Genomic DNA, 26,958 nt, shown 5'->3' with positions numbered 1-26,958 from the left:
GGGAGTTTGAGGTGGGAGGATCCCTTGAAGCCAGGAGTTCAAGGCCAGCCTGGGCAACATGGCAAGACCCCGTCTCTACAAAAAATTGAAAAAAAAATAGATCAGTGTGGATGCTGTGTGGAATAGAAGCAAGACTCATTCAGAGTCGTCTATAGTAGTACAAGTGAGAGATTATAAGATTTCAGACTAAAGTTGTAGCAGCAGAGATAGTAGGATATGTGTTAGATTCAGGTTATATTTGGGAGCCAATGCTGAGAGGATGTACTGACGGGTTGGACGTGGGGTGCTGATAGATTGCATATGGGGTGTAAGGGAAATAGAATCGTCAAATTCAGCAGAAACATTTGTTAAATACCTGTCCTTATGTAGGGTTATATTAGATAACAAATATACCAATTGATTTAAACAGCTATGCCCCTTCTTCTTGGACTGTAATTTTTCATCACTTCTTCCCATTTTGGTAGATGGCTTTTTTTTTTTTTTTTTTTTGATGGAGTCTCGCTCTGTCACCCAGGCTGGAGTGCAGTGGCACGATCTCAGCTCACTGTAACTTCCACCTCCCGGGTTCACGCCATTCTCCTGCCTCAGCCTCCCGAGTAGCTGGGACCACAGGTGCCCGCCACCACGCCTGGCTAATTTTTTGTATTTTTAGTAGAAACGAGGTTTCACCGTGTCAGCCAGGATAGTCTCGATCTCCGACCTCGTGATCCGCCCGCCTCAGCCTCCCAAAGTGCTGGGATTACAGGCGTGAGCCACCACGCCTGGCCGGTGGATGTTTTTTAAACCACCTAAATTATATCATAATTTTCATTCTTGCTTTTAAAATAATGTGTTTTTAAATAATGTATTTTTAGAGATTTTGATTGCAAAATGAAAGAAACAAGGATAAGTTGTATTAATTCCAATAAAGTATGGAGGCCATGGTTTTAGCAACATGCCTGGATATCTCCTCTTGCTTAAGTGTCCAGCTCCTGGCACACGGAAGCATCCCACATTAAAGCTTCCTTAGGTCTGAATCACCCCGTTTCTTTGACTGATGTCTTGTTTTGCTACCTTCCTGATGCTGAGTTCAGTTTTAGTACCCATTTGTTCACCCTCACCTCTATTTTCAGATTATATTCTGTTTGCCTTCTCTACCATGATACAGTGATTCTGTCACATAATCATAAAACACTTCCTTCAGTAAGTCCTGGGACAGTTTTACCCCCACATCTCCCTACCTTCCCAGAAAGTCTTGAGACTTACTGAAGAAAGCAATCTTTACCAAGGAGAACCAGGTATAGAAGCATGGTTACTAAAGATGAAATACATAGCTGAGCACTTGTTCACAAGGTGAAATGGACTCAAAACTTTTCCTGCAGAAAATTCTGACTTTGCCTGCAGGTGTCTCCCTCCTCGTTAAGATGGCCTTCTATCAAAGCAAGAGTCCTGATTGGGAGCCCCAATTTCCATTATATTAATAGATGATCAGCTTTACCACATGCTGGTCTAACTTCTAATACTTCTGGTTCTGTTCTTAATCAGCAATATAGAATACTTGTACACTCCAAGGATCAGCAAACTTTCTGTAAAAGGTCAGATGATAAGTATTTTAGTCTTTGTTAGCCATATGACCCCTGCTCCAACCACCCAGCTCTGCTGCTGTAGCGCAAAAGCAGCCATTGGCAGTGTGAAAATGAGTGGAAATGACTGTATTCTAATCAAACTTTACAAAAATGAGCAGCAGGCAGGATTCAGCCTGTGGGCCATTGTTTGCTATCCCCTTCTCTAGCCTTTGTTAGACAAACTGTTAGTCTGTTCAGCTATCATCAAAAGCTGGGCTGAGAAAAGTGCCATTTATGGAATATGATAAGAAGGGCCCACTGTATGCAGTGGTTCTAGAGCAGATTATAGATCTACTCCTCTAAGTAATCTAAGTTATAAGAATCACTTTCTGGATCTGATTCCCTCGTTTGTTTGTTAAAATTCTTTTTTTCTTTTTGTATTAGGCAGATAGACCTACTGCTGCAAGTCTGCTTTGTCTGCAGTAGAAATGCCAAATAGGCTGGCATGGTGGCTCATGCCTGTAATCCCACCTCTTTGGCAAGAGGATTCCTTGAGCCCAGGACTTCAAGGTTATAGTGAGCTATGATGCACTCCAGCCTAGGTGACAGAGTGAGACCCTGTCCCAGAAAGAAAATGCTCAATAGGAAGAATGGCCTCCTATAGCTCCTGATTTCAAGGAAAGGGTGTCTCAATTCTAACGGCCAATGAGGATTAGCTACATGGAAAAATACAAGCAGTGGATAAAGACAAGCTATTGAGCAAAACATGGTAGAAATTCTCAGAAAGGCTTATCTTTGCTCTTTCTTGCCTCTTTATGTGTCATTCTAGTCTCTAACTTTATTCAACTAATAGTTATTAAACGTCTGTTACGTGCAAGGCATGGTGCTATGCATTGTCTCCTGAGAATATGCTTCTATTAGAAAAAAATGCCTGATATAAATGATTGGTATCTGTTTTCCTGCCATATATAGTCCATTCCCTGGCATGTAGGAGATGCTCAATAAATATTTGTGGCTAAATTAATATCTCACATTATAAATCAATAAATTTCTTTTTTTTGGTAAATTGCTCTCTTGTGAATTCCATTATCATGCATCAGTGGATGAATTTATCAATAAAACAAGCCATAGCTGATGTCTAACTGTGAGCCCAAGGTGATTCCATATAGCCTGGGATGTCTAATGATTTTAACAAGATTACCAAATATCTTTTTCTTTCTCATAGTGCCACATCCAGCACTTTAAGTTAAATAAATGCAATGTAGGGATTTAGGAGAAAAGAGGTCAGGGCTAATTTGAGGGCTAGAAACAGGCAACTATTTGCTGGCTAACAAAGCAGAACTTATATTTCTTTTTGAACACCTACTAAGTTCTTGTTTCTGATGTTGCACTAGAACTTTTTAAATGGAAATACTATGAAATTGTACTTATTTATATTTACAGATGCAAAACTGAATTGAAGAGAGATTAAGTAATTTATTTGAGGGAAGCCCTGATTGCCTCACTATCTCTTTGTATCAGAAATAAAGTTGTGGTTTAGGAGATTGATAGTCAGTCTGGTATCCTATTTCTTTTGTCTTAAGTAAGATTGTATATTCACTTGTGTTATTTGTCATTTTCTCCCAATTGAGCCACTTCACCATTGTACCAGATGAACGTGACTTTGTAAATAAGTCTTCATTCATTTTAAACAGTAGTCATTTTTTATTTCACTGTAATCTATCTTTCTAAGATGCCAGCAATGACCTTTTAATCCCAGTTAGTATCAACTATCAATGTAAGCACATTTGACTGAAGAAACTAATTTTTAACTCTCTTTTGTGCCAGGTACCATGTTGTTATCATCATCATTGCTAAGATTTATTGAATAAATACTAAGTGCCAGGCATTTACATACGTTCTCTTATATATTCCTCACAATACTCTGTGAGGAAGATCCCATTACTGTCCTCAGGGTGACTTCAGTGAGGAAACTAAAACTTGTGGGTAAGGTTAAATGTTTTGTAAAGTATCAGAGCAAGCTATGATATGAATTCAGTCTATCTAACACATTTACTTTTCACATCTCGTTTAATCTTCCCAAAATGCTCCATGGTAGACTTGATTATAGTTGAGGTTATTATGAAAATAATAAATTGTACTAAACTAAGAAATGACCATATGCAGTGTTTTCCAAGCCTCTTTTAAAACGACGTTCTACAATGGAACATGCGTTTTACATTTCAGTCCAATATACATGTACACATGTGTGTGACAGAAACAAAAATTATGCCCTGTGATTTTTTTACTATTCTCTTTTTCATAATGGATCATGGCCTATAGTGTGAAAAGTGATGATATAATGTGATTTTGTCCTCAGTATATATTCTTAGTATGACAGTATGATATACAGTAAGCCAGAGTTTCTTCTCACATTTTCTAGCCATTCTGTTCATTAACTTATTTAAAAACTACAAACATATCGAGTGTTTATTATGTCTCAGGTACAGTTCTAGTTCCCAGGACATACAAAGATGAGAATGATTCCGTCCTTGCCCTTGGATTCAAATGGGCAAGACAGATAAAATTATAATAACTTGTGGTAAGTCCTGTTCTGTCTGTGTGAACAATGTGCTGTGGAAACAGAGAGGAGCAAGCAGGTGATCGCCCCAGTGGATATCTAAGAAAGGCTTCATTAAGGAGTGACTTATGAAATACGTCATACGGAATGAATGAGAATATCCCAGGTGTAAGAGAGAAGGGCATTCCTGACAGAACGAACTGCATATGCAAAGTCAGGGAGGTTTGAAAGTGTTGAACTTGTTCCAGCAACAGAAAGAAGTTGAGTGTAGCAAGAGTATAGGTGTATATAGAGAAGGAGGTGGAGCCCATTGAAGACCTGTGCACCTTGCTAAGGAGGTTAGACTTTCTTCTTATATGGTGAGAAGCCTAGAGAGGTTCCAAATCTAGGATATGTAAGATAGGACATACGTGCTTTAGGATGACCATTCTGTCGGCCGTTTAAAGGATGGTATGAAGAAAAGAGAGATTAGAGTTAGGAAATCCTTTGCATTGCTTCAAATGGGAAATAAGGACTTCAACTAAGACAGGAGTGATGGGTATGGAAAAGATGGTCTAGATTCCAGAGCTCAACTCCATTCAGTTTGTGAAACATTTACTGACATTTACCGTATAGCAGGCTGCTAAACACTGTGATACAAAAAAAAAAGAACAAGAACTGGTCTCTGATCTTGAGTTTTCTGTCTAGTGGGGAACAAAGACACACCAACAGGTCACTTCAATATGATAATCGTTAAGGGTCATAATAAAGGCTTGCAAAAGGTATGAAAGGAGCAAAGATGGGTTCATAACCCACACTAAGGTTCATAAAGACTTCCTAGGAGGGGAACTTCCAAGCAGAATCGAGGAGAATGAATGGGAGCTGGCCAAGGGAATCAAAGGGCAAGGACGTTGCAGGCAGAGGGCTGGGGAGAGTCTGCCTGAGGGTCAGGGAACCACCAGGAACTGCACGGAGTCTCTTGCTGCTTACCTCCATGTGGATGAGGAGTGACATGAAGGAGCCTGAAGTTGGAGTGGAAAGTTCACCTGTGTTCCCGTAGTGGAACTTGTGGATTCATATGGAGCCTCTAAGAAATGCTAAGGAAGCTTGGACTTTATCCTGTTGATGGTGGGGAGCCCACTGAAGTGTTTTAAAACATGGGGATGATGTGGGCAGCCTTGTGGCTTAGGTGGTTTATTCTGATAATGGATGAGATAATAGTAGCTCACTTTTCGTTGAATGCTTATAATGTGCCAAGCTGTGTTGTAAGCGTTATATATGTATCGCCTTGTTGAAACAACCCTGCTATTATTAGCCTCATTTCACAGGGAGATTACTGACACACAGAGAGATTAAGTAACTTGCTCAAATTTACACAGGCAGTGGCAGAATGAGGACTTAATCCCCGGTGATCTGACTCTAACCCACAGTGATACTGCTAGGTAGACAGATGTGAGAGAGTGGCTGGACTCTAGGGAAGAGACGACGATGAGCTACCCTGCGGTAACAGAGAGAAGGTCACTGATAAGTCAGCTTGCGCTGCCACAGCAAAATACCACAGACTGGGCGGTGCAAGCAACAGAAATTTTCTCACAGCTCTGGAGGATGAAAGTCCTCCAGGTGCTATCAGGATTGGGTTCTGGTGAGGACACTCTTCTGGGCTATATATGGCCTTTTTTTTTTTTTTTAAGAGACTGGGTCTCGTGCTGTCACCCAGGCTGGAGTGCAGCGGTGTGATCATAGCTTGCTGCAGCCTCAAATTCCTGGGCTCAAGCCATCCTCCTGCCTCAGCCTCCTGAGGAGCTGGGACCACAGGTGTGTACTATTGTGTCTGACTATTTTATTTTCTTGTAGAGATGGGGTCTTACTCTGTTGCCAAGGCTGGTCTCAGACTCCTGTCCTCGAGTGATCCTCCCACCTCAGCCTCCCAAAATACTGGGATTACAGGTGTGAGCCCCTGTGCCCAGCTCTAGTCTCTTATAAGGCCACTGATCCTATCAGATCAGGGCTCCACCTTTGACCTCACTGAACCTTAATTACTCCTTAGAGGTCACGTCTCTAAATACAGTCACATCAGGGATTGGGACATACGAATTTGGGGGGACACAAATATTCAGTCCATGACAGCAACAATTCTGGAGAATAATTGGAGATAAAATCAGCACAAGTTGGTAATCAATTTGATGTGGGGAGTGAGGTGGAAGGAGGAGTTTAGGACGACTCTCAGGTTTCTCACAAAGATGCAGAGGAGGGGCAAGCCTGTGGGGTGAATGAACAGCAGTTCAGTTGAGGTTACTGTAGTTCAGCACTTGGAAAGCTTCCAGGAGATAGTTGCGATGCTGATGTGAAGAGAGGCAGTGACGTGTGTGGATGGCAGTGGAAACCACAGGCTGGGTCACATCACCTAGGGAAAACATGTAGAGTGAAAAGACATGTAGGAATGCCAACATGCAAAAATATTTACGAGGCAAGCAGAATAAAGCAAAGGGAGACTTAAGAAATAACATACCTTTATCCCTGAACCCAAAGGAAGAGAGAATTCCAGGCAATAGGGAGTGTTTGACACATTCTGCAGCCTCTTTATGTCAGATTTGTATTCTTAGGTGAGAAAAGGGAACAGGCTTAGAATCATAGCTTTTTATTGCCCAATAGGACCAAAGAGATGATTTTATAATTCTTTATTCTATAAACAAGGAAGCTGAAGCCCTGCAAAGCCTTGGGATTTGTCTCTTTCATGGTAGAGACAGGACTAGAATTTAGGTCTCCCAAGCCATTTGACTTCAATCCAGTGCTTTTTACAATACATCAAATAAAATCCACCATTGTGGAGTTTGAAAATTGGGTGTATGTTATAAAAAAAAGTTACACTAAATGGAGAAAGAAGCATTCAAATTTTATTTGTATATGCATTTGGGGAGAGGAAGACATAGTATAGTATAGAAAATGTCAAAGACTTTGTCTAAGAGGAGAGAATGCCAATGTTGGCCTTGATGGTGATGATGAGACTGACTAGTGGAAGAGGGCCTAGAGATAGGGATTCTGTCCTTACCATATTCACAGTGGAAATGGCATGTTACCAGTGGCTCCTGTTATGTCCTGAGCATACTTAAAACGAATTTTTTTTAGAGACAGGGTCTCACTCTGTTGCCCAGGCTGAGTGCAGTGGCTTACTGCAGCCTCAAACTCCTGAGCTCAAGGGATCCTCCTGCCTCAGCCCCTGGAATAGCTGGACTACAGGCAGGTGTCACCATGCACCTAAGCACACATTTTTAAATGTGACTCCATCTTATGTTTTTTCCCTATCATTGACTAACCCCACATTCAATATATAGCAGTACTGTATTATTAGAAAATTAATTTTAAGTCAGTACCTTATTACAGGCTTGAAACTGACAAACTTCATTACTTGGGGGAGAGGAGTGGGTTCTTTTACAGGATTTCAAAATTGCCTTCAGCCACGGAGACTCCCTTAAGTAAAAATTTCTGTCAGTAACAGACAGTTTATCTTAGAATTCAGTTAATGGAGTATATATTGAGTATCTACTATAAATGAACCACGATGTTAAGCACTTCAGGAGGTATTAATGAATTGAACAGAGTCCCTATGTGAGACATGTATGGCCTGTTGCTAGAGTGAAGGAACAGCGTCATATGAACCTTTAGACTCACAAATATTTTAATGGGGTCAGCATAGTCAATAGGGCCAGTACATCCTCGTCAGTACTTACTGAAAATATGAGCTGACTTGGAGCTATATTTCTCACTTTCAAATTTTAAAAAACACAAACTGAAGCAAGTTTAACCACCATCATGGTTTGTATGTTAATTGCTTTCTTGTTTTTACTAACTAAATAAGCATGAACTTAATATAAAAGGCTACTATTTTTTCATTTTATAACTTTATGGCATAAAAATGTATACGCTGACACTTAAAATAATAAACATATGCACACCATGCAGATACTTTTACTCAGAGTTTATATTTTTGGTAGATTTTAATGTATCAATTAAGATAAAATTATACAGAATAACTGATTCCCCAACAGACACATCTTTAGTACGAGGCCATTAATAGAATTTTTATGTAGTATATGCATATTACAAAGAGTACATTATATGGAAAATAAACCAAGCTAGATTCCTGGATTCCTAGCATGGTTTATTTAATGCAAGTATTAAATAAAAAAGTCTGGTTAGCATACAGTTAGCATCATAAAAAGAATTTCCACATATGACTATAGTAGTATACATTTCTGCATTAAGGGCAGCCCTCTACAAAATTATGAAGTATGCAGGTATCTTGGCACAACCCATAACATTTTTTATTCCAAATATGAGAATTCTTACCACTGAAGGCATTTCATGAAAAGTTTGATCCATAATTCTCCACTAGTCAAGACTTTCAGTAGAATGAGCACCTTATTACATTCATCTTTATTTTCCTAATTCCTAGCAGGGTCATGGAAATTAGCATATTCTCAATGAAAGTTTATAAATGAATGCATTCTGCTAAAAGTAAACATTGAGAAGAAATTTTGACTGTCGATTATGTTACCAGAGTGCTATTATCACAAGAGAATTCATTTAGCAACCATTTATTGAACATCATCTATGCGTAGACAGTGTGTTAGCACTAGGAATACAAAACTTAATAAGATGAGCCTTCAAGCAGTGGGATTGGGCAACAGTGGATGGAAGAGGCAAAAGAACTTCAAACAGCTGTGATAAAGAGGAAAGATAGTAATGCTATCAGAGAAATGTCTACAAACAAAATAGTGTTATGCTATTAGAAAAATACAGAGTGCTGTGGGAGCCCAGAAGAGAAATTAATTCCAGTTGGAGGTAGGAGTGTTTGTCAAGATTTCATATGGGAAGTGGCTTTTGAGTTAAACTTTGAATATCTCACTGGCATCTTGGGCATCTCAAATTCACTGGGTCCATACTTGTATTCATCATTTATTCATCATTTTCCCCTTCCACCCATTCATCCCCAGCTTGCATGTCTGATAGTCTTGAACATGATTACTGATATTGCCATTCACTGCTGGGTCCTTCCTTTTAGAAAATGCTAGATTAGGCTGGGTGCGGTGGCTCACGCCTATAATCCCAGCACTTTGGGAGGCTGAGTTGGGTAGATCACTTGAGACCAGGAATCCCAGACCAGCCCTGGCAACGTGGTGAAACCTCATCTCTACAAAAAATACCAAAAAAATTAGCTGGACGTGTTGGCACATGCCTGTAGTCCCTGCTACTTGGGAGGCCGAGGTGGGAGGATCACCTAAACCCATAAGGTTGAGGCTGCAGTAAGCCATGATCGTGCCATTGCACTCCCACCTGGGTGGCACAGTGAGACCCTTTCTCCAAAAAAAAAACAAAAAAGAAAGAAAGAAAAAAAAAAAGAAAATGCTAGATTCATTTGACTCCTTTTCTTTCCCCTCCAGTATTTATTTGGTCACTATAGTTATGTGAAGTTTTGAATAATTTCCAATTTTTTACAATTTATATGGTTTGTATGTAATGAAAAGCTTATCAAAAATGTTTCAGTTTATCAGTCTACTAATCAAATATTTTTAAAATTTTAAAATTATACACAGAAATGTAGTCCTATTTTGAAACAATTCACTCATTTTTTTCACATTAAAAAGTTCAATTCTGATTTCTAAAAATCAGAAAATCATAAAGAATTCATTACGGAGAAGCTATCCTGGTGTACAATTATGACAGTATTTTTATTTTAAATTATACTGTCCTTCTAAGAATGTATTTCTGTTAATTTGTCCTTATCTCTACAGAACCCTGAAATTGTAGCACTACTGTAGTGTTTCTAGAGAGTAATACGTTTCTGCTGCCGTTTGGAGGAGCCTGCATCACAGAATAATGAGTTGAGCCTGACTTACAAAGATGCCTCCTTTGAAATTCAGACCCCCCAGAAGAATTTGCAGTCAAATTCCTATAATTAATGAATTGTGTCTTCTAGATTCCTTTAAGTACTACATCTAATGGAAGTTACAATTATAACTTAATTATTTTGTAGAGATTCTGATGGTGTGCTTACACCACTGAAACAAAAGATATTCTGAAAACTGAAAGTGAAACTGTCAGCCCTTGGCATCTGTAGTTAACAAACTACTCAAGAGTTTTGTTGCTAGATATCTAGATAATTGTGAGAATAAGCCAAGAGTGTAGGAGGCTTGCTTTGCTCTTCAAATGAAATGGCTTAAGTTTTGCCAAAATCCATGAAGGGTATCACGGTCTCTTTTAATCCCAAGTTTTAAATAATACCCACAAATAACTTACTCTTTAGACTGCTCTTTGGAATTAGAGAAAGCAGAAATGTATTAAAATGTATTTCATTCACTTTGTTCCTGATCCTTACACCAGGGTCAACAGAGTCACTAAGAATTAGCAAAGTTCATTGGTAAGAGATTTTACCCTTCTGATGTCTTGCTCTGGTGAAATACTAGAAAAATGTCTTAAGAAGTAAAAGGCAGATGTGAGAGTTAAAGGAAATTTCAGTTAATTAGCAGAGTTGCATTAAAATAATCCTACCATGATCATGAAGTCTTGAATTCTAAATTTGCCTTTGCTGGTATAATCCTAATTACATATTTTACTTAATTTTTGAAATTTCATAATAAATAACCCAGCTTGTATCAACAAAATGAAGACTTTGCATTTAGAATTGCCTTCAAAATGCAATCAATTCTGATGTCATTACAAAATGTAACTCAACGGTCTCTAAGAGCTAAGTTGAACACTTTATCTCTGAGATGTCCTTGCATTCTATTGCAGTTATTTTCTGACATGTGTGGGGGAAGAAAGGTATTTCCTACTTTGAGCATTTATCAACACACTTACCCTAATACCCATGAACAGTCCCACCTCTGCCTGGCATTGTTTTATACTTGCTGTCGTCACATTCATTCTTCAAGTTCTAACTCAAAGTCAGTTCTTTGAAGTCATGCTTACTCTCCCATCATAAACTTGCAAAATTAGGCCTGAAGCTATTTTATTTCCTCACAAGTAATATCTGCTATTCAGGTATATATCAACCCAGAAATTGCCTCAGGTGTAGTCTCACCATGTAGACAGCTGAGTTTATCATACACTAAATTTACTAAAAGCAAATATAAACATATTAATCCATTAAATTATTTTAATATATATACAAAACTCATTAAAGGTGTAGGAATGTAAATATTATTATGATACTATAAAAATATAAAGTAATACTTCTAAAATACATATACTCTTCATTTGTTAATCTTCCTTAATCCTGAACTATTTTCATTTTCTGCTTAGGTAATCTTAGTTTTCTGTAGATTCAGATAGATTTAAATGTTTTTTGTAAACTTGCTTGTGGCTTCAAAACCACTAGGCACTATGCCAGCTATTAAAAGTAGATTTTTATTCTACAGCTTAATTGTCCATAATAAAACTTGGCCATTTAGGCCCGGTGTGGTGGCTCACGCCTGTAATCCCAGTACTTTGGGAGGCTGAGGCTGGCAGATCACAAGGTCAGGAGTTCGAGACCAGCCTGGCCAGCATGGTGAAACCCCATCTCTACTAAAAATAAAAAAATTAGCCAGGCATGGTGGCACATGCCTGTAGTCCCAGCTACTTGGGAGGCTGAGGCAAGAGACTCACTTGAACCCAAGAGGCAGAGGTTGCAGTGAGCCAAGATTGCGCCACTGCACTCCAGCCTGCGCGACAGAGCGAGACTCCATCTCAAAAAAAAAAAAGGCCTTTTTTTTTGCTAATCCTGGAAGAGGGCTTTCTCACACTCGTATTACTTTTTTAAGTTGTCAAACTTTCTACTTTGTTTCTTGTCTTACCAAAATCAAAATAAAACAATACAGAATAAAATGACTATATATATCAAAAATTTTCTTGTGATTGTGCATTCCTAATCAGAATAAGATTTTTCTTCCACCTTCTAGCTACTCTTATTCTTTTAAATTTGAATTTATGAAAATATATATAACGAATGCACACATTTATTCATGAGCCTGACTTTTGAACATAACTATTTTTAAAAGGCCTATGATACTATTTTTTGAGAATTGATTTATGTGAAAAATCTTACAAGAATATGAAAATGAAAGCACATTAGGTAATATATTTAGAGAATTGCCTTTATTTAAGAAGAAGGAATTGCATGAAATTAGAACTCCCCCAGAAAATACAGAATATAGAACCATCATCTCTATGGAGTGTGGCCCTTATCTATTTAATGGTGTCTTGGTAGAGTGCTTAACATGGGGGCACAAAAAGATGGCCATTTAATAATAGCTTTTAATAACCAGGAGATGAACTTCCTTTGATATGAAGAAGCAACCAACATTGTGCTTTTATTCTCTTTGTTCCTAAGGGTGTAAGAAGCAGAGCATTTAATACAGTGCTTAAACAAGAAAGCTGCACACAAAATCAGAAGTGTACCATGTAGAAAGATGATTTACAAAAGCTCAATTACATGAAGGTTATGTAAGTAGACTCCTATGTGTCAGCGTGTGGATGCAAATTGATAAACACTTACTGAAATTGCTTGTCAGAAAGCTAAGTGATCATAAAGATGCAGAAGTTCAAAGTGAAAAAGTCATCTTAGACTAAGTAAAATGAGAATCCAGTTATGCATTAAGGCAGTTTTGCAATACCTAAAAGTTTTCACTAGCATTTGGAAATTCATAAGTGAATTTTGTAGAGAATGAGAACTTGAATCATTATTACTTGCTTCTTTATTTTTAATAGAGAAAAGGTCTCACTATGTTGACCAGGCTGGGCTTAAACTCCTGGCCTCAAGTGATCCACCCATCTTGGCCTTCCAAAGTGCTGGGAGTAACAGGCATGAGCCATTAGTGTACTTGTTTAAGCAGAGCGAGGCTTCCAGGCAATGCCTCAGACTTTTTTTTCCCTCCTACTCTCTCGTGAGTCATCAAAACCAGTGTGCTGTCCTTCACTTACAAAGAAATCGCTGTTGACCCATCAAGGGGGAATGCACTGGGTTTGTAATAATCTGTTCTGCTTTCTCTCGTCTTCCTCCTACCAAAGCCCATGCATTTACAAACTTCTAGGCAGGCTAGGGAACTGTTGCTGCTGGCTGTAGATCAGGATTGGCATCACCAGACCTAGAGATAAAATGCATGACCTCTAGCCTCATGAACACAAGCACTGATTCAGGTTGTAAAGTATTTACATTTGATTTTGGTGTCTTAAAGCCTTCTTATTTACATTTTTTATCTAATCTTCCCGCCTCTACAGTTTTCTGCTGCCTAGTAACTTATACTTTCTGCTCTTTATCTATGAGAGCGCACTCTGGGAAAGGTGATATAGGAAAGAAGTTGATGTGATTAAGAGCAGGGGCTTTGGAAGTCAGACTCAGAGTAGCTCAAGGCCTGGTTCTGCCACTTAGTAAATATGTCATCTCAGACAAGTGAGGCACTTATGAACATTGTCTTCTCAGTGTTCTCATCTATAAAATGGGGATAATGCCTACCTCCCAGAATCCTGTAGAGATTAAACAAGTTCGTGTATTTAAGGTGCCTAGTACACTGCCTAGCATATACAAATGCATACTAGACAGCCAAAATGAAAAAGGAACTAGGCTTGTTTACACTAAGACTGGTGCATTTAACACAAGGATAGTGTCTTATCCCACTTTTTTGACAGGATATAAAGACATAATCTCTAGTTATGGAATGAGAAAAAATTCACTTTTTTGACAGGATATAAAGACATAATCTCTAGTTATGGAATGAGAAATAGTACACAGTTGGTGGAAAGAGGCCATGTTTGAAATGGGCCTGTCCGAGCACTTTTATAATCATATACCTCATAGGTACATGCCTGTGTTGCTTAATGCAGAACTACAGACCTTTAACAACTTCTTTTTGCTACTTAAGACTTGTCTATGTCCTAGGATGAAGGAGTCTAGCTCTGTTGCCCAGGCTGGAGTGCAGTGGCATTCACTACAACCTCCACTTCCCGGGTTCAAGCGATTCTTCTGCCTCAGCCTCCTGAGTAGCTGGGATTACAGGTGCACACCACCATGCCCAACTAATTTTTATTTTTAATAGAGATGGGGTTTCACCATGTTGGCCTGGTTGGTCTCAAACTCCTGACCTCAAGTGATCTGCCCGCCTTGGCCTCCCAAAGTGCTGGGGTTACAGGTCTGAGCCACCATGCCTGGCCCTATTTTTATTTTTTTATACTGTGTATTAGAGTCCTAATACCGCCATTGCCATAGCAAATGACACACAAACTTGGTAGCTTAAAACAAGAGAAATTGATTCTTCACAGTCCTGGAGGCCAGAAGTTCTGGAGGCTGTGAGGGAGAAATCATCCCATGCATCTCTCCTGGCTTCTGGTTGTAGACAGTCCTTGGCATTCCTTGACTTGTAACTGCATCTATGCTTCCTGCTTCAGAAGGCCCTCCCCTCTGTGTCTGTCTCAGTTTCCTCTACTTTTCTTTTGTAAGGACAAATGTCATTGGATTTAGGGCCCATCCTAAATCAGGATGATCTTATCTCAAGATTCTTTATTACATTTGCAAAGACCTTTTTTCTTTTCTCCCGAGAGAGAGAGTCTCACTCCGTCACCCAGGCTGGAGTGTGGTGACATGATCATAGCTCACTGCAGCCTTGAACTCCTTGGGCTTGAGCAGTCCTTCTGCCTCAGCCTCTCAAGTAGCTGGAACTTCAGGTGCATGCCACCACACCTCACTAATTTTTTATTGTTTATAGAGACGGGGGTCTCAGTATGTTGCCTGGGCTGTTCTTGAACTCCTGGGCTCCAACGATTCTCCCACCTTGGCCTCTCAAAGTTCTGGGACTACAGGTGTACACCACTGCACCTGGCCCCATTTTTCCAAATAAGGTTACATCCACAGTTTCCAGGGTTAACACATGGGCATATCTTTTTGGGGGGCCACCATTTGGCCCACTACACACCAGGTAAGAGAGAAGAACCAGAATCTGGAAGAATGGGAGGATGAGCTGGTATGGGAGACTATACATCCTGGAAGATTCCACCCAGGGGGAACACTAGAGCTTCACTGCCCGTATGTTGTCATGGGACCATTGAAATTAATTTTCTAGGTACAATTAAGCACCTGCCCAATGGACGAGTCTTCATCTTTAGCTGCAGGAGCACAGCAGTTAGGATTTGCCCAACTGTCTTTTTCAAGTGTGTCAATGCTGTTTAGTTCCCAGGGCTTGCTAACTACATTTGGGTAAAGAGCAAACAAGGGAGCTAGAAGTACCTTCATGTGGTGTAGGCCTGGGAGCCGTGATGGAGTGTTCTAACAAGAAAGAGCTGTAGAAGATTTCAGCAGCTATCAGTATGTTAGCCCCTCAGTTGCCTCACCACCAGCACCCTCTTTTCAGCAGGCATTTACTGGGCCTCAGTGTGTGTGATTAGAAATTTGGTTAACTGCCAGGCGTGGTGGCTCAAGCCTGTAATCCCAGCACTTTGGGAGGCCGAGGCGGGCGGATCACAAGTTCGGGAGATCGAGACCATCCTGGCTAACACGGTGAAACCCCATCTCTACTAAAAATACAAAAAATTAGCCGGGCCTGGTGGCGGGTGCCTGTAGTCCCAGCTGCTCAGGAGGCTGAGGCAGGAGAATGGCGTGAACCTGGGAGGCGGAGCTTGCAGTGAGCTGAGATGGCGCCACTGCACTCCAGCCTGGGTGACAGAGCAAGACTCCGTCTCAAAAAAAAAAAAAGAAATTTGGTTAACAGGCTGGGCGCAGTGGTTCATGCCTGTAATCCCAGCACTTTGGGAGGCCGAGGCGGGCAGATCCCAAGGTCAGGAGTTTAAGACTAGCCTGGCCAACATGGTGAAACCCCATCTCTACTAAAAGTACAAAAAAATTAGCTGGGTGTGGGGGTGCACACCTGTAATCCCAGCTACTTGGGAGACTGAGGCAGGAGAGTTGCTTGAACCAGTACCCAGGAGGCAGAGGTTGCAGTGAACCAAGATCATGCCACTGCACTCCAGCCTGGTGACAGAGTGAGACTCAGTCTCAAAAAAAAAAATTTGGTTAACAAGTGAAATCAGTGGTTAACAAGTTTTAAAATAAGGTTATGTTCTGGACATTTTTGGTTTTTCTTTGAATGGAGCACTGGAAATTGACTACAGGGCTGAAAAAGGAAAGACTAAATAAATCATCTAATTTTATTCACCACAGTAGTTTGACTTGTGACCACAGAAAGAACAGTGCTAATACCAGGGCAATTTGCCTAAGACATGGAACTAGTAACTCTACCTAAAATGGTTTGGAATGGTAGTTAGTTCAAGAAAATCCAGAGTGGTAGAGAACTGTGACTTTAGGATAAATTTTTCTACCAACTTGCATAGCAAGCTGCCCACCAAAGCAGTGAGTATTGCACAAATTTTTTGAAATCAAAACTCGTGTTCATCAAATCTCTAAACCAAGACATCCTCCACATTAGTTACTACATGATTCCTTTTCACATCTGTGGTTCTTATCACAGTTTCTATTTAGGTGATGTTTAATTAGCCAGTTATTTCAAATATTTCATCCCTGCTTACCTTTTAAGGTGCTTTACTTGATTTTTATAAAGATCAAAATTTTGAGGAAGCAAATGACATGATCTAAATGCTGGCTTGGGTGGGTACAATCCCTTTGTTATATAGAATAACTTCTTATTGTCATGGTAAGAAGAGATGAGAATTAAATGCATGGTTTCAAGGAGAAAAATTTGTGGGTATAAATTGGATCGAGATATCATTGCTTCAGGGCAAGGGTCAGCAAACCCAGCCCACTGCCTGTTCCTATATGGCCTACAGGCTAAAAAATGGTTGTTACATCTTTAAAAGGTTGGGAAAAAATCAAAAGAATATTTCTTCATGACACATGAAAAGTTTATGAAATTCAAATTTCAGGGTCCACAAATAAAGTTTTATTGGAACACACCTCTTCATGTATGTATTGTGGAGGGTTGCTTTTGCCCTACAGTGGCAGAGTTTATAGCTGGAACAGAAACCATATGTGGTCCAGAAACTCTAAAACATTTACCCTCTGGCCCCTTACAGAAAAAGTTTGCTGACCACTGCTGTAGAGCATGTGTTTGATAAAATTGTTGATTTTTGAAACTTAGTACTGTATAATGAGAACTTGAGTGTTTCCCCTCAAGTTCTAGTTTCACCTGAGGAAAGTAGGGACTCACTGTGTCAAATATTAATGGCAAAACCACAGTTACTTTGCACCAAACTTACTAGCAGCCAAGCTTCCCTTCTGTGCACCAAGGGTGGAGTACAAGCCCTTGTCAGCTGGGCAATGCTCCATGGTACTCAGAAAATGGCCCATAACCAAACGGGCCAGGCACGTAAGCCACAGTCTGAACAGGACCCTGCCACCAGCACCACTGACAGACATCCAGTGCCACCAGTGCTGGAAATTATTTCTAAGTTGTCCTTGCATCTTTGCAACATAATCTCAAGGGTCATGGTCCTGGAAAGAATTTTCTGGTTGACCACAGTGCCCAAACCTACTTGTTACAGATAGTAGGGAAGTGAGGTAGACACTTAATTCACTCTTAATTTGCTGCTTTTCAGCTCATCCCTCCCATTATGATGCACAAAGAGATCTCACCTAAATGAGAAGCCCTGCTAGGCAGCCGGAGAGTAAATACCAGACATCTTTTTTGCTTCTCTAAGTGTGGTCCATGGACCAGCAGCATCAGTGCCCTCTGGAAGCATATCAGACATGCAGACCCAGACCTAACCTAATCAGAATTTGCATTTTAACAAGATCTCCAGGTGATTTGCTTATGTGTTAAAAACTGACAAGCAACGCAAATGAAGTTCTAATTTGGCAGGATTTCAGGCAGTATTATGAAGTGAAAGGAAATATTTAGGCAGTTTGGGCACATATATTTTTGGCCCTGGGAGGTTACCTATAAGCATGACAGATCTGCCTGGCAATCTATGCCCCTGAGTAATGCCTGCTTTTTACAATTTCTTTCTTTCTTAAGCCTTCAGATTTAGAACCTCCAAAATTATAGCATTCCCCTTGACAGCTCACTAGGAGTCCTGATGGTAAAAGTGGACGCTGAGACAGTGGTCATCTAGATGTGTGGGTTGTTTGTAAATAACAGCTTGCCTGTGTAGGTCGCAGAGCCAAAAATTATTTTAAAAGGACAAAGGTGAGTTATTGACCTCTAATATAAATTCAAAACTGGAAGCTTAATATGAACCTGGTCACACTTGGATTCAAATCTTCGTTCTGTCTCTTATTTTGTGATTTTTATATAACTTACATAACCTTCCTGAGCCCAAATGTTCTCACCTCTAAAATGGGGTTAATGATTTAAGAGATAATCTATGTAAAGGACATACCATAGTGCTCAGCCAGGACTATGTACTTCATTAATTGTAGCTATCATGTGTTTTAATTTGCTGCCTTAGGAGACCACGGTTCTTTATGCTTTAGTTCCCTAAAGTGTTACACATTATCAACTCATTTTGCAATGGGATTGCTAGAACCACTAATGCTGAAAGGTCTATGTTGAGTTTTAGAATTACAGATTCTTAGACATTCAACTTCTCTTTGTGTCTCCAGTTTCTGTACTATGAGGCATCATAGAGTACAGTTGTTTATATCATGAAGTCAATTTGAAAAATTGCAATCATGAATGTTGGAGAGATAAAAGTATATATTTGAAAAACTGCTGAATCCACTAAAGATATTCTTTAAATATGACTTCTGGAATATTGCCACTACTGGCCACAATAGAAAAATCTCAGCAGAACCTTTCATAAGACAGAAGTGATTACTTTTAGGTATTATAAACCTTCTAAAATTTACTTCCAACAGTCTTTAGTGGTAAAGATAAACAGATCTCTCCAAGCACAGGGCAGTGGTTGGTTTCTTTTTTTTGTTTGTTTGTTTGTTTGTTTTTTGAGACTGAGTCTCTCTCTCTGTTGCCCAGGCTGGAGTGCAGTGGTGTGATCTCGGCTCATTGCAACCTCTGCCTCCTGGGTTCAAATGATTCTTGTGCCTCAGCCTCCCGAGTCAGCCTCCCGAGTAGCTGGGACTGCAGGAATGAGCCACCAACACCTAGCTAATTTATTTATTTATTTATTTATTTTTTGCATTTTTAGTAGAGCCGGATTTTTGCCATGTTGCCCAGCCTGGTCTTGAACTCCTGGGCTCAAGCAGTCCGCTCACCGTGGCCTCCCAAAGTGCTGGGATTACAGGCATGAGCCACTGCACCTGGCCCGTGGTTAGTTTCTTAATCATGTCCTATAACTGATCATTTGTCCACTTTTCTTCTGAGAATATATCGCCTTTTAACATTGATTCCAAAAAAATATGAATTGAAATTATTTTCATAGCTAAAATGTTTTGGCCACCATGCCCATGAAGTTATTAAAATAAATTATTTATTGAAAAGCAAGATAGGTTTTCCATTTACCATTTTAATTTTTATAGTCTTGTAAATTAAAGAACATAGTTATAAAGTAGAGACCCAGCTAATAAAGCTTAAACAAGTTGTTAATAAATGAACTGGGTGCATAAAATCCTTAAACCACATCTTCATTAGCAGTGAGGCATCTTTATCCTCAATTGATTAAACGTTTCACTCACATAACAGTTTTGCCAAAGACACCTCTAACATGAAGGTCCTAGGTTACTTTTAACTAGAATGTAAATATAGAACTGCAGAAAAATAATTGTGCTAGCCTTTGAAGTGCATGGCTATAATGTACCAAAAGAAAGAAATGGGCTTTTAATTTTTATTTTATGTATTTTTTTGAGACAGAGTCTCTCTCACTGTGTTGCACAGGCTGGAGTGCAGTGGCACAGTCATGGCACACTGCAGCCTCAACCTGCTTGGGCTCAAGTGATCCTCCCACCTCAGCTTCCTGAGGAGATGGGGCGACAGGTGTCTGCCACCACACCCAGCTAATTTTAAAATTTTTTAGAGAGATGGGATCTTGCTATGTTGCCCAGGCTGCTGTCAAACTCCTGGAGTTAAGTGATCCTCCTGCCTCAGCCTCCCAAAGTGCCAGGATTACAGGTGTGAGCCACTGTGCCGAGCCACAGCAATGTTTTATTAATAATAGCGAAGCAATATTATCACTCCTGGCCAGGCAATATAGGGAACACTCTATCAGAAATAAAATATGTGGGGATTTTACCCCATTGTTTGAACAGAGAACATCTAGATGCTTCTATAAATGCAGAAATCGATTTGGCCTTGAAGCAGAGCTTCCTTGTTCTAGTAAAACTTGCCTGAATAATTGTCCTTAGAATTACTAGTTGTAATTCCTGCTGTAGACTAGTAAACTCTACCGTTAACAGTACTGGAGGCTTAAAGCCCTGGGCTCTGGAGGCTGACATTTTTTTTACCCCCCAAACCATATAGAACATACATCCCAGACCTGGCTCTTACATGGCATCGCCATTAACACTTGGTCTACTTCCTTCCTTCTTAGAGCTAATTCTTTATGGTTTACTGATCTTGTGCCTTCCATAAACCATCTTAACCACAGCCCTTTGGGAACACACTAATTCAGATAGTGACAGAGGAAACCAGAATCTTTCCCCCTGATTTGCTAGTTATCAAGGCCAAGCGTCTGCCATTGTAATAGTAATACCGTACCTCCTCCAACCAACCCAGTGCCAATTCTATCAACTTTAGATGTGTTGGCCATACCCTGACCTCAGTGTCTCTAAGAATGAAGTCTTTGTACCTGTCAGATTCATAGCTCTGTCATCGGTGTGGGACTGCTTTTCTTTTTCACTATTGGAAATGGATAACTTATACTTCTATTATGTGAAATCGTTCTTGAGAAATATTTATTGTCACTATATAAACTTCTGTATAACAAAAATACTGTAATATAAAAGTAAGTTGATATATAATTCATATACTTTTCATATAAGAGTATTTTATAGTCATTTAAGTGGAATTTTATATGTAAACATAAGTTTATATATAAATTTTATAAACCTCTGAGTATTTTATAGTGGTTCTATATAATTTTATATATAAAGTTACTTCTATATTAGAGAGTATTTCTTATACAGAAATTTATACAGTGACAATAAATACATCTTTTTTTTTTTTTTTTGAGACTGAGTCTAGCTCTGTTGCCCAGGCTGGAGTGCAGTGGTGCGATCTTGGCTCACTGCAACCTCTGCCTCCTGGGTTCAAGCGATTCTCCTGCCTCAGCCTCCCCAGTAGCTGGGATTAGAGGCTTTTATTTTTAATAGAGGCGGGATTTTGCCATGTTGACCAGGCCAGTCATTAACTCCTGACCTCAGGTGATCCACCTGCCTTGGCCTCCCAAAGTGCTTAGATTACAGGCGTGAGCCACTGCGCCCGGCCAAGTATATCACAACTTCTGTATAAGACACTCTTTTATCTGACTCCATCATTAACCAGGGAGATGATGCAGTCCTTTACCTGATTATATCTCCACATTCATTCAGAAGTTGGGGGACCAGTTGCTGATGTTTCACTGTCCTTCTGGCCCCTCCCACATGTCTGCATTTCCTGTGGATGGGATTTTCCTCTCTCATTTCAGTAAATTCCACTATCTTGATGATCCGCTTTGTCTTCTGTCTTCCAGGTCTGTGAACTCCATCCCAGCAGCATTTAAATCATGCTTATGTATTTCAATCTTAAAGAAAACCTCTTGCTTAGCCACAAATTCCTTTCTGGAGACTCCCCTTTATTTCTAACTATGCCTCTTCAGTGTCTCGGAAGAGTGGTCTGCCCTCTGCTTCCACTCTTACACTTCTCTCTCCTCAGTCTTCAACCCAGTGTCACCTGTCGTCGTTCCTACTACTTCACTGACCTTTTTTCTCGCAACAAGGTCTTTCTTTGTCACCAATTGGCTGACTACTTGGCAGCAGTGTCCTTCGTTTAAGAACATCTTCTGCCTCTTCTCCGAGTCCACCATCCTACCTCTCTCATGACAGCTGCTCAGTCTCCTTTGCAAAGCCTCTCTTCTCGTGTTGTCACCACAGCCCCACTTAATGTCTGTGCTCCTGGGGAACTTCTCCGAGTCTTTCTTCTCTTCTCATTTGACAGACACAGGCTAGGTGATCTCAGCTACCTGCATGATCTTAATACCATCAGGTAGAGTTGCCTCTTCCTCCTGGGCTCCAGACTAGAAAGTCACTGTTGACCATTCCTTCCTTTCTGAAAATACTGCCGTCTATTGGCTGCCCTAATTCCAGAATCAGGTTTTCCTCCTACTTTTTTACCAAATGTGTCTCAGTCTTCTGAAATCTGTCATTCTCCTGCTTAGAGCCTTTCTGTTGTTGGAATTCAGTATGAATTATAAATCCAGGGGGTACCTGGCTCCCACCGTTCTGCTTGCCTCCTTGCACTAGCTCCAGCTATCCTCATCTGACTCTTCCTTCATTTCTGCAGACTTCGCTCCGTTATCTTATGCTGTTGGAGAAAAAAAAGTATATAACCTGAAGCCAGTTCTGATTTATGAACTCCAGCCTCTACTGGTCTAAGAAGTTATTTCAAATGTCCGTCGCTCTTCAACCCATCAGTATTGTCACCTTTCTCATGTCAGTTGACTTTGCCATCTCCTTCATGGAAAAAGAAAAAAGTGAGCCTATCATACTAGAATTTTCTGAGCCTCTTCTTTAACACTTTAGAAATTTATCTCCATGGGAACCTATCCTTTCTTCTTTATTCTCTGTCCTAGGGTAGGACATATGCTCCTACCTCTTTAAGCTCAACCCCATCCCTTCCCAAATCTTGAGGCATGCGTTTTAACTTCTCTATTGATATTGGCCTTTGTCTGAAGTGGTTTCATCCAATGTTACACCTCTATACTCCTTGGGAGGAAAAACAGCCCCTCGACTCCATATTTCCTTCTAGCTACAACCTAATTCTCCTAACCTTCAGATTTGAGCTTCTTGAAAGAGTAGCTTGTAATTGGGTATCCCTACTTCCTTATGCCTGCTTGATGACTCAACCCACTGCAATTAGCTTCTGTTCTCTGATGGAATTGTTCTTGCTAAGGTTACCAATAAGCTTCATATTTGCTAAAACCAAAGGCTAATTTTTAACCTTTATCCTACTTCATGCCTTCGTGGTATTAGACACTGCTGACCACCCCACCATGGAACTTTTTTGGCTCCTTTGACTTACATGACCGTACTTCTTCCTGGTGCTTCTGTCTTTCTAGCTTTTTCCCTTGCAGCCTCTTTGGGGGTGTCCTCTTTTCTTATTCATTCATTCAACAAATGTTTATGAAGCTGCATCCTGGAGCTGCAGTGGTAGGTGGGATATAATCTCTACCCTCATTGCTACAGGATACAAGAGAAACAATCAAATAATTACACAAATCACTGTAAATAGTTATACACACACATGCTGGTAAACGCTGGGAGGGGGTGCCTTGGGGGTCTCAATGGTGAGAAACACATGACATCTGAGTCATGTGAAGGCATCATCTATCTCACTGTACTACCTTTCCTGCTTTTTGGGAATACGAGATTTTGGTGAATGAATGCATATTCATCTTAGTCATACTCTTAATTATTTAATAATTGTCAGTCACATACCCTTTCACAATCTGCTGTTTCCAAGTGTAGATATTTTTATCCTTTTAATATAAATTCTCCTCCTCAGTCCCTTGTTAGTAGTTATGGAGAGACTTGGGCTGAAATACATTTTTGTAAATCTTGAGTTCAGTTATGCCTTAGTTGAGCAGCAGCAGCTAGAACTTCCCAGAATTCCAGGTGTCCATCTATTTGCAGCTGAATTCCATCCGCTTTCTTAAAAACTGACTTCCCTATGTGGCTATCTAAATTTAATCTCATGTGTTAGAGCAGGCAGCCTACTACACGCACATCTCTGAACACTACTTTGCCATATGCCATATTGCTGAAGAGGTATGGACAGAGTACACAGTTGGTTTGAGTCTGGCCTCCATCACTCATTCTTTTGACAGGTCATTTAAATTCACTGCCCAAGGAAGCAAAACTAGTAAACCAGCATTGAAACTCGGGCCATCTTACCGGGATTGGGAGTTCACCCTGTAAAATAAGCCATGGTCTTGTAAATGGCCATTGTCAATGGTGAGGAAAGGTTCTCCCACAGTGTGCTTCCCTAGCCACTGTAGAAGCACAGGAAGCACTGGCCTTGGAGTGAGGCCAGTGCCTAACCTACCTTGGTAAGGAATGATCTAAGGCAGTGCTTCTCAACAGGGGCAATTTTTCCTCCACCCCCATCCCCCACCCCAGGTACATTTGGCAATGTAAGAAACAGACTCACCCATTTCTAGAGAAGTCCTCAAAAGATATTTTTAAAAATTAAAAGTAACTATAGATTCAGAGTTTTCTGGAAAAGTGTACAGATCATTTATTCATTCAACACATTCTGAACACCTACTATGAGTCACGAGCCAGGGTTAACCTTCAACAAGTTTGGTCCTTGCCCTCAAGGAGATTATAATCCATCTGCATTGGTGGTCCTCAAATTTTACCCTGCGTCAGAATCCCTTGGAGGCTTGTGAAAAACTCATTTCTGGGCCCTACTCCCAGAGTTTCTGATTCAGTGGGTCTGGGGTGGGGCCCAAGAATTTGCATTTCTAACAAGTTCAGGATCACACTTGAAAACCATTGCTCTAGGGGAATAAGGAAAGAAAGCTCCTGGGGTTTTAAGGATCAACACTTGCAGTGTCTGTGGGACACTTGAACGGTTTGATTGTATCTGTCAGAATGTCTTTGGAAAAAGGAAGGTTTCATAGCCCATGGCTGTTAGAGACAGACTTGGTGTTTCACTAACAACTAGGATTATTGCTAAAAAGTCCAGACATTTTAATGCCTGTTTCTCTAAAGCCAGCAAGGTTGAACATTTTTTCATCTTAAAAAAAAAATCTTTTTTACATGACTTATGTTTTCATTTCAATTATTTTTTTAAAAAATTTTCTGCTGAGGTCTTGGTGAGCAAATGGTTTTAAACTCCACACTTTTGGCTAAGAATGAGATGTAAGATATAGACACTAGTTCTTAAAATTCAGCACTGTTCACTTTTGCCAAGTGAATATAAACTGAATTGCATCAAATTACAGAGAACAGAGTATCTAGAATATTGTCTTCTTGTATCATTTTTACCTTTCCATTGAAAGATGAAATCAGGCGATCAAAGTAGCAAGGGTTAAATTTCTAGACTACGACAAATTAGAATTGACAAGAAAAGCTTTCTGATCCATATTTGCCTGGGAAGGCTCCAAGGGAAACACAAGAAGCAGCAACTCAAATCCTCTTCTCTTCATTATCCTTTTTTTAATAGCTCTTGTATAGGCTTGGTTTTTGGAAGTTGTATGCTGCTAATTTAGGTATATATGTCATTACAATTTTAGCATGGATCCCTCTCAGGCATACACAAGAGATGCCAGACATGTGAAAAAAGGAGGGAGCCAAGCACAGGAACCTCAGGGACACTGGCATAACTGTTCTAGAGTCAGAAACCACATGAACACATACCGAATTGATAGACATGAGGTTCAAGTCTATTCTGTGCCCTGTCTCGCTCTCTCCTCAACGTCCCCTTCTCTTTCTGGAACTGTATTTCATACAACTCTTTAGGTGCGAACTAGAGCTATTCAGTCAAAGACTAAACAGAGGCAAGGTTGGACCAAGTTTAAGAATCAGGTAACAATTAGCTTTGTGATGGTTAATGAAATCATTTGTCTCGGCATAGACTCTTCCCCTGGAAGTGTCTTGCAAAAGCTGGTTGTTGGTGAAGTAGGATGGAGAGTTAAGGGAATGGGTTAGATGACCTCCAAAGCCGTTTTATCTACAAGGTGAATCTATAAGTCTAAGAGTCTTAGGTCAACATTTATTGGAGTGCAGATATGGACAGAGCTCTGTGCTAGGCACTGGGCCGCAAAGATGTGAAACATGGTCTTGACCCTCAGAGGCTTGCTCCCTAATCAAGGGGACCAGGTAGACAGACATTTAAATAAAATAAAACAAAAACGCAAAGGAACATAGACTAGGCATTCTTTTGCTCTGGAACTCGCGTTGAGGATCACATTGATTACTTTTAGGGTTAACTCCTAGAACTGAGGAGCAACTTATTTCAGTTAGAACTTCCCATATAAAAATAAAGATGAAAACGTGGAAAAAGATACCCTTAAAAAATTGGAATTCAGTGCAAATTTTATTAGACTACAAAAACATATCATACAATTATTATTTTAGATATATTTATATAAAGTCATACAAGCTATGATTTTTGAAAAACATTAGCATAAGAAATAATTTTTTTAATTTGTTATATAAGTAAATGAACTTTAGCACCTTAAGGATTCAATGATACAGTTTTTAAATTTATTTTTTAAATTGACAAATACCAATTGTACATATTCTTGAGAGTACATAATTATATTTCCATAGATATAATTTATAGTTATCAGATCAGGGTAATTAGCACATCCACCATCTCATATGTTTATCATTTCTTTAAGTTGAGAATGTGCAATATCCTTCTAGCTATTTGAAACTATGTATTGTATTATTATTAACTATAGTAATTCTACAGTGCTGTAGAACACTAGAACTTATTTCTCCTATCTAGCTATAATTTTGTATCTTTTAACAAATCTCTCTGTCACTCTCCCGTCCCAGCCTCTAGTATCCTCTGTCCTACTTTTTACTTCTATGAGATCAACTTTTTTTAGCTTTCACATATGAGTGAGAACATGCACTGTTTAACTTTCTGTTCCTGGCTTTTTTCACTTAAAATAATGTCCTCCAGTTTCATCTATATTCCATCAACGATGGGATTTCACTCTTTTTTATGGCTGAATAATACTCCATAGTGTGTATATATCACATTTTCTTCATTCATTCGTCTGTTGTTG

At 39.7% G+C, this 26,958-nt stretch overlaps 1 protein-coding gene and 1 long non-coding RNA gene across 4 annotated transcripts in view; one reads left to right on the top strand and one right to left on the bottom strand.

Annotated features, from left to right (window-relative positions):
* Positions 1-26,958, top strand: part of HMGB1 (high mobility group box 1) — a 157,055-nt gene that overhangs the window by 34,553 nt on the left and 95,544 nt on the right. The gene's annotated exons all lie outside the window — the stretch shown is intronic.
* LOC134732622 (uncharacterized) lies at positions 5,505-25,929 on the bottom strand. The gene is made up of 3 exons (XR_010115958.1): positions 25,577-25,929; positions 21,522-22,517; positions 5,505-6,487 (listed from the first exon to the last, which is right to left on the bottom strand). It is a non-coding gene; the product is annotated as an uncharacterized lncRNA (long non-coding RNA).

This window comes from Symphalangus syndactylus, chromosome 15, assembly GCF_028878055.3.
Source record: "Symphalangus syndactylus isolate Jambi chromosome 15, NHGRI_mSymSyn1-v2.1_pri, whole genome shotgun sequence".
Taxonomy (NCBI): Eukaryota; Metazoa; Chordata; class Mammalia; order Primates; family Hylobatidae; genus Symphalangus; species Symphalangus syndactylus.
Note: the sequence above shows the minus strand (reverse complement) of the source record. Positions and strands in the feature narration are given on the sequence as shown.